Genomic DNA, 6,829 nt, shown 5'->3' with positions numbered 1-6,829 from the left:
GCTGTCTCTCTCTCTCTCTCCTAGAAATAAATAAAACATTAAAAATATTAAAAAAAAAAAAAAAAGTCAAAAACTAACAAGACAATCCTGTCAACGGAGAACTGTGAAGAGGCCGCCACACACACTCAGGGTCTTCACAGGCTGGTGGCCCTTGGCGCTGGTGGCACTGNGGTCTGTGACTCCCTCTCTCTCTGACCCTCCCCTGCTCACGCTGTCTCTCTCTCTCTCTCCTAGAAATAAATAAAAATAAAAAAAAATAAAAAAAAAGAATTCGGTTCTTAGGACAGCCGCCCGAGCGAGTGCAGCGACGCCCGCTCCCAGGTGTTCTGTGCTGCCGTTGAAATCCCCAGTATGGTTAGAAGTTAATATAGTGCTGGTGTTTTAATAGTTATGCCCACATGTAGCCTTCGTCACTTTCGGATCATTAAATATATAATAAAGCCTATAGAGAACAATAGAAATCAGAACTGGCTTTGGCATGTGCTCTCTCTGGAGTTAATTAGGAGAAATGGGAGAGAAAAGGCCTCTGCCTGACGCAGCTGTGTCTTGGAGCCTCCGATCCTGGTGACGCCCGGGCGGCAGCGGCCATGCTCAGCCTGGTCCTGCTGCGGGGGCCCGACGCCTCTGGACTCGGCAAACGCTTCTGATTAAACACGAAGCCTTGGCAAACGCGGTGTCAGCAACGCTGCCAGGCGCTTCTCCGCGGACTTTTCCGAGGTGGTAATCCGGAGGAAAATCCCATCCGTGTGTTTGAACAACGTAAATTTGTGGCACTGGATGACGATTTTAAAAGTTGTTAGTGTGTCAGAGGCTGAATTCCCTGAAACGAGAAGTCACGCTGCGTGATCTGGCATCTGCCCAGTGAGCGTGCGCCCCACATCCCGGTTCCGCTGGCCTGGGAGGGGAGCTCTGGCTTCCGGGGGCGCCCCTGCTCGCCTGGCCTGGCCAGTGGCTGGGTGTGCGGGATTTCAGCTGCGGTGACCCCAAGGCCGCCCCCACCCTGTCCCCCTCTGACTCCCCTGTCCCTACCTCTCCCGCAGCCCCACATCCCGTGGGCCCCACAGCTCGCAGGCACCCCTGCTCATTGAAACTCAGGTCAGATGGAGGTCCCCGAGCGAAGGGGCTTCCATCCCACCCCTTCCTCTCTTCTCAGCTGGGGCTTGTGGGCCCCCACTGTCGCTGGAGTCCCTCGGGGCCGGGGTGGGAGGCAAGGGGCAGTCCCTGCAGACCTGCCTGGGACGTCCCGCCTCGTGGCTGGTGGAGCAGGCCTGCGTGGCCTCACGTGGCAGGGCCAGCCTCTACCCCCCCACCCCCGGCCCACACGGGCCCCCTGCTCTCCTGCAGCCTCCATCCACTGGCAGTGTCGGTCCTGCACCAAGGTGGCCTCTCCTGGCAGCCGTCCCGGGCGTGAGCTGCTGTGCCTCACCGCTGGCCGGGTGACCTTGACTGAGAACCTGGGCGCTCATGGGTTCCCCCAGCACAAGCAGAGCTCACAGTGCTGCCCCCGTCCCTGCCCCTGCTGCGATCCTGTGTCCCTGCTTGCATGGGCTCGGAGGGACGTCCCGGCGGACACACGTCGTGGCTGGGCGTGGAGCCTGTGTCCCCTGGGTGGGGGCACGTGGCTTCAGCGGTCACAGCCGCCAGGTTTGCAGGCCGCTGGTCTGGCTCCCACGACCAGAGGTGCTTCAGCCCGACGCGGGGTGGGCGCCATGTTTCCTGTGGCCTGAAGTCACCAGACTCCCCCCGACATCTGGTGGTGACACAGGGTCCCGGCTGAGGTTGGGCGCTCCACCCGCCCAAGGGAGACCAAGTCCGCTTAGCAGGGAATGCGCGTGGGCAGCAGGCTTTCCTCACAAATGGAGCAGTTTCTCCCCTCTTTGTGGATGAATGCGCAGTGGCCCCTGGTGTTCTGTGGTATAAGTGAGATTTAACTACCGTTCAGTTGCCCCCCCCAGAAGGTCTGATGCACATATTTATGAACTTCAGGACCCCCAACAGGCAGCACTACCCATTACCGCATCCCTCTGCTCCGAGGCCCCTGGGGTGCAAGGCTGCCTCCCACTCGCGGGGCTCCCCCGGGTTCTCGCTGGGGCACCCCTCCCTCCCCCGACAAGGGCCGTCTGCACCAGCTCAGAGCGGCCAGCACAGGGCTGCGCCTGCAGTGTTGCTGCAGGGGTGGGGGGGTGCTCCAGGCCACAGGACCGCCCACCACCTCCCCGTCCCCCCCCCCCCAACCTCAGGGCTTTGTTCTGAGCCGCCTGTGGAGGAGCGACAGGTAGACACACTCAAACGCATCCAGGTACGACAGGGAAATTTGTAAATAGCAAACCTTACACGGGATCCTTCTGATTCGGGGGCTGGGCTTCAAGGGACCTGACTGTGTGGAAGAGTGTTGGTAAACCACGTCAGCGACCGCGCGAGCCGGGCGCCAGCGCAGGTCTCCTCGGGCCCAGCGCCGCGCCTCACAACAGCGAGGGCCGGCCACGTCCAGCAACCACGGCGCGTGGACACACCAGGGCCTTTGTCCCAAGCGTGGCACTGGGTGTGGAGGACGCTCGGTCGGGTCCCCTCACGGACGCCCTGGGCTCTGCAGGGACCGAGGGGCGCAGCCGAGGGCTCAGGCCCCGTGTGAGGAGGAGCCCCACGCCCCGCATGCACCAGGCAGGCGCCCTGAGGTCCCTCCTCGGGAAATGACTGCTTCTCACCGCAGGGTCCCGAGGCCCCGTTCCCTGCAGCGCCCGACGTCCTCGCTTGGGCAGCACAAAGCCCTGCTCGGTGCCAGGTTCAAGGTCGTCTGCTGTGGCCTGTTGCACGATGAAGTCTCCCTGCGCCGGCCCCACGGGCAACCTGTAAGGATGGTTTGATACCTTTGCCAAAAGCCGTCTTCTGTTTTGAGGAACATCCAGTCAGCTCTGCGGGTGGTCCTGGGGCCTCGTGTCAGGGTGAGCAAGAGGCCAGGGCTGGGGTGCGCGTGGGTTATCTGGGAAGGGGGTGGAGGGCGTGGCTGAGGGGGTGGGTGGCTGAGTAGCTGGTGAAGGGGAGAGAAACCTGGAGGGTGAGAGAACGAGAGGAGGCGGCAGTGAGGAGGGTCCGGCTGCCCCATTTTTATTGGCATATGGGGGGGTCTTTGAGGGAGGGGGGAAGAGCAGGCATTTTTGATAGAAAGGGAGAATGTTTTGGAAGCAGAGGCACACAGGACTCAGTCAGGCCTGTGACATGTGGGTCACTGTGGAGAACCAGGGCCTCGGGGCCAAGGGTCACATGACCTACCCTCAGAGTTGGAGAGAAGACTCCGGAATGTTCTACGTCCGTGATCTCAGATCAGCGCTACCAGAGCAGATGCTTTTGAAACAAGGTGGCAGCATGGACGGAACTGTCGGCCGAAGCCAGATTCCTTCGGTGGGAAGAATGACAAGGAAGCTCTAGCCCTAAGACATGGTGATGTCCCTGAGACGTGAGGTCTGTAAGACACAGAAGGAAACATCTTTTTATTTATTTATTTATTTATTTATTTATTTATTTAAATGTTTTATTTATTTCTGAGAGAGATAATGTTTTATTTATTTCTGAGAGAGAGAGAGACAATGTGAGCAGGGGAGGGGCAGAGAGAGAGGGAGACACAGAATCTGAAACAGGCTCAAGGCTCTGAGCTGATAGTTAGCACAGAGCCCGATGTGGGGCCAGAACCCATGAACCATGAAATCATGACCTGAGCCGAAGTCGGATGCTTAATTGAGCCACCCAGGTGCCCCAGAAACATCTTCTAATTATGTCTTTGAGGTAATTTTACTGCGATGAGAAATATCTACATGGAATTTGAAAAGGTGGAGATGAACTGATTATATTTTTAATATTTGAAACAATGTATTAACATTACTGTGATACTTCTTTTCCTAAAACAATTTTCTGATAAATACCATTAGTGAAAAATAAGAAAATGAAAACAAGCAATTTTGATTTGAAGTGCCTTTATAATTCCCCTAAAGATGACAGTAAAACACCCTAAGATGTCTTCATACATTTATCTCTAGTTTCTGAGTACAGAGCCCCTGACAGTGGGGACAGTCTGATTATGATTTAATAGACAGGACAGCCCCGGCTCGATCTGCAATGTGTGCTATGATCAGTGCAGGGGCTTTGTAGTAAAGTTAACCATCTGCTCAGATTTTCCTCACCAGAGGTCCAGACCATTCCTTTTACAACAGAGCAATCATGGCAGACGTGCTTTCGGGAGCTTGGAGAAAAGAGGAGAATCAAGTTTGGAGCCCAGTTTGGTATAAATTCTGGAGCTGGGTGATGGTGATGACAAGTCAAAGCTGGAATGTCACAGATGTCCATGGTCACGCTCTCTTGGTGGGACGCGGGGTTGTTTACGCCAGGCGGGACAGGTCACTTGAACTCGTGTCCTTTGATGGGATCTTTTTTCATGAGATCCAAGTAAATCACTTCTTTAAAAATGGTGTTCTGGGGGCGCCTGGGTGGCTCAGTCGGTTAAGCGTCTGACTTCGGCTCAGGTCATGATCTCATGGCTCGTGGGTTCGGACCCCGTGTCGGGCTCTGTGTTGACAGCTCAGAGCCTGGAGCCTGTTTCCGATTTCTGTGTCTCCCTCTCTCTCTGACCCTCCCCTCCTCACAGTCTCTCTCTCAGAAATAAATAAAACAAAAAAAAATTTAAAAACAGTGTTCTGAGCAGGGAGACAATGTGTCTCCACAGGAATTTTATGACTTGCTGTTCTTCCTCAGAAGAGAGGTTGTACCTTTAATCCATCCGGCCTCACCCCCTCACGCTCTCTGCCTTCTTAAATGCTCTGCTGCTCACCCTGACTCGATGTTATCTTTTAGACCAATACTCCCCCCTCTCATTGGCCCATGGGAAGAGTGAGAAACAATAATCGGGAAAGAATCTGTCCTAATCTGTCTCCTGCGGCTTCTGACTCAGCTCACATTCACCCAGCATCTTCTAGAAAGTCAGCTTACATCTCCTTGACCTTCAGGGATTTCCTAGGAGCACAGAAAACACCAAAATAACACAAAAAAGAGAGAAACTGGGCCTCCTCAAACTTACAAACCATCTGTCAAAGGAGAAAGTTAAGGACATAAAGAGACAGGACAGGCCCACCTGCGTCCCCAGTAAAGACCCTCCACAAATCAGCCAGAAGACCCATCATCCTGCCTGGAGGCCGAGCCCACAGGATCCCTGCACAGCAGGGTGCCCGCAAGCTGCTGGCTGTGTGAGGGGCTGGTGGGGAGTGTCACCTGCCGGGGGGGGGTAACGTGTGTCCCCAGGGAGGGAGCCACGGCCTGTTTACCAAGTCCAAGCGCCCAACCCCTGTACACGGAGCTGTAGCTGAGAGATGAGTGAGCAAGTCCATCGGAAGATGTGCCCGAGAGCGTCCACGGCCCCGCCATCCATGATGGGCCCACGCCGCCAACGACCCAGACACCCTTCACCAGGTGGTGGCACCTCACGCGGGACAAGTGCAGAGTGAGCCCCCAGCACCCACCACAGCGGGGGGAGTCTGGCCGGCAGCACATTGCGTAAAAGAAGCAGACACTGCGCTCACAGCGTGTGGGCCCATTTCTATGACACCACAGCAGGAAGACAGAGGCCCGAACAGGGGTTAATTCCAGAAAGGCGAACGCCTGGGAAGGGCAAAGCGAGAGCACACAGCCTGTGTACAAAGCGTTCCAACATAAACTATGCACAGTGGACACTCAGAATGGTTAGTAGGTGAACAAATGAATGGTTGGCGATGTGCCTACATGCGCCTGGCAGGGGCGTCCTAAGAGTTTACATCGTTACTTCGTGTAACCTCACAGAGAAACCTGGGGTCAGTCATTAAACCTCTTTGGGCCTCAGTTTCCTCACCCGTTACGGGTGATGATGGTGTCCATCACAGTGCGATCTGTATCCTGTTCACGAGTTTTACTTCGTATTTTTCCTCCATTTTCCTATTGGAGCGTTTGCTTTTCCTTTTTATTAGTGAGAGGTCCTCACGCACGAGGGCGTTAGTCCTCTGACACGCAGTGTGGCTCTGCGTGTGCGTGCTCTGCCTGTGAGCTGGGACGCGCTCTGCTGCCGTCCCGACGCGGAGCGGCCAAGTCCACTGGGCTTCATCCCAGGGGTCCTTCTCTGACTGCCCCCCACCCCCGCCATGGCTCCGGCCCTCCTTCTCCACCTCCTGCCCGGTCCTGCGCCACAGCACCCGCGCCCAGCTCCCCGCTGCCGTTCTGTCACTTCTCAGTCTCCGCTAGAGACCCTGCTCCTTAAAACGCCCCAACGTCCCTGGGTGCTTCAAACTGACCATCCTTTCTAAGTTCATCCAAGTCCCCAAGCAGGACACCCTGCGGTGCATCGAGGAAGGTACACGCTAGCCCCGGAAGTGGTGGCCGTGCCCTCAGAGGCCACGGGGGAAAGAGCAGGTGGGGAGGTCGAAGCTCCGGGTGACACAGGCGTGACATCCCTGAAGTCATGATGGAGGGCCTTCAAGTCACAGCCGTGCCTGTGCCAGCGCTTGGGGGGGCCCTCAGTCTGGGGAGGACACACCACTGATGGGGGGCTGACCTTGTCCTCTCCTCGACGCAGCTCCCCATGGGGGCAGGGTTCTCCTCCTGGACAGTCCGCCCCAACACACACGCCTGTGTCTGCAGACCGAGGTCGTGAGTGCCGAGTCCAGGAGAGCTTCGCCAATACCGGCTGCTTCTCCCGGGGTCTGTTCCCGCACCTGCTCTCCCCCCCCCCGTCCGCCCCCCGCACCTGCTCCCCAGGCATCTGTCCCCCGCACCTGCTCTCCCCCCCCCCGTCCGCCCCCCCCACCTGCTCTCCCCC

The sequence above is a fragment of the Hyaena hyaena genome, unplaced genomic scaffold (genome assembly GCF_003009895.1).
Source record: "Hyaena hyaena isolate Hyena2069 unplaced genomic scaffold, ASM300989v1 scaffold_931, whole genome shotgun sequence".
Classification (NCBI taxonomy): domain Eukaryota; kingdom Metazoa; phylum Chordata; class Mammalia; order Carnivora; family Hyaenidae; genus Hyaena; species Hyaena hyaena.
Note: the sequence above shows the minus strand (reverse complement) of the source record.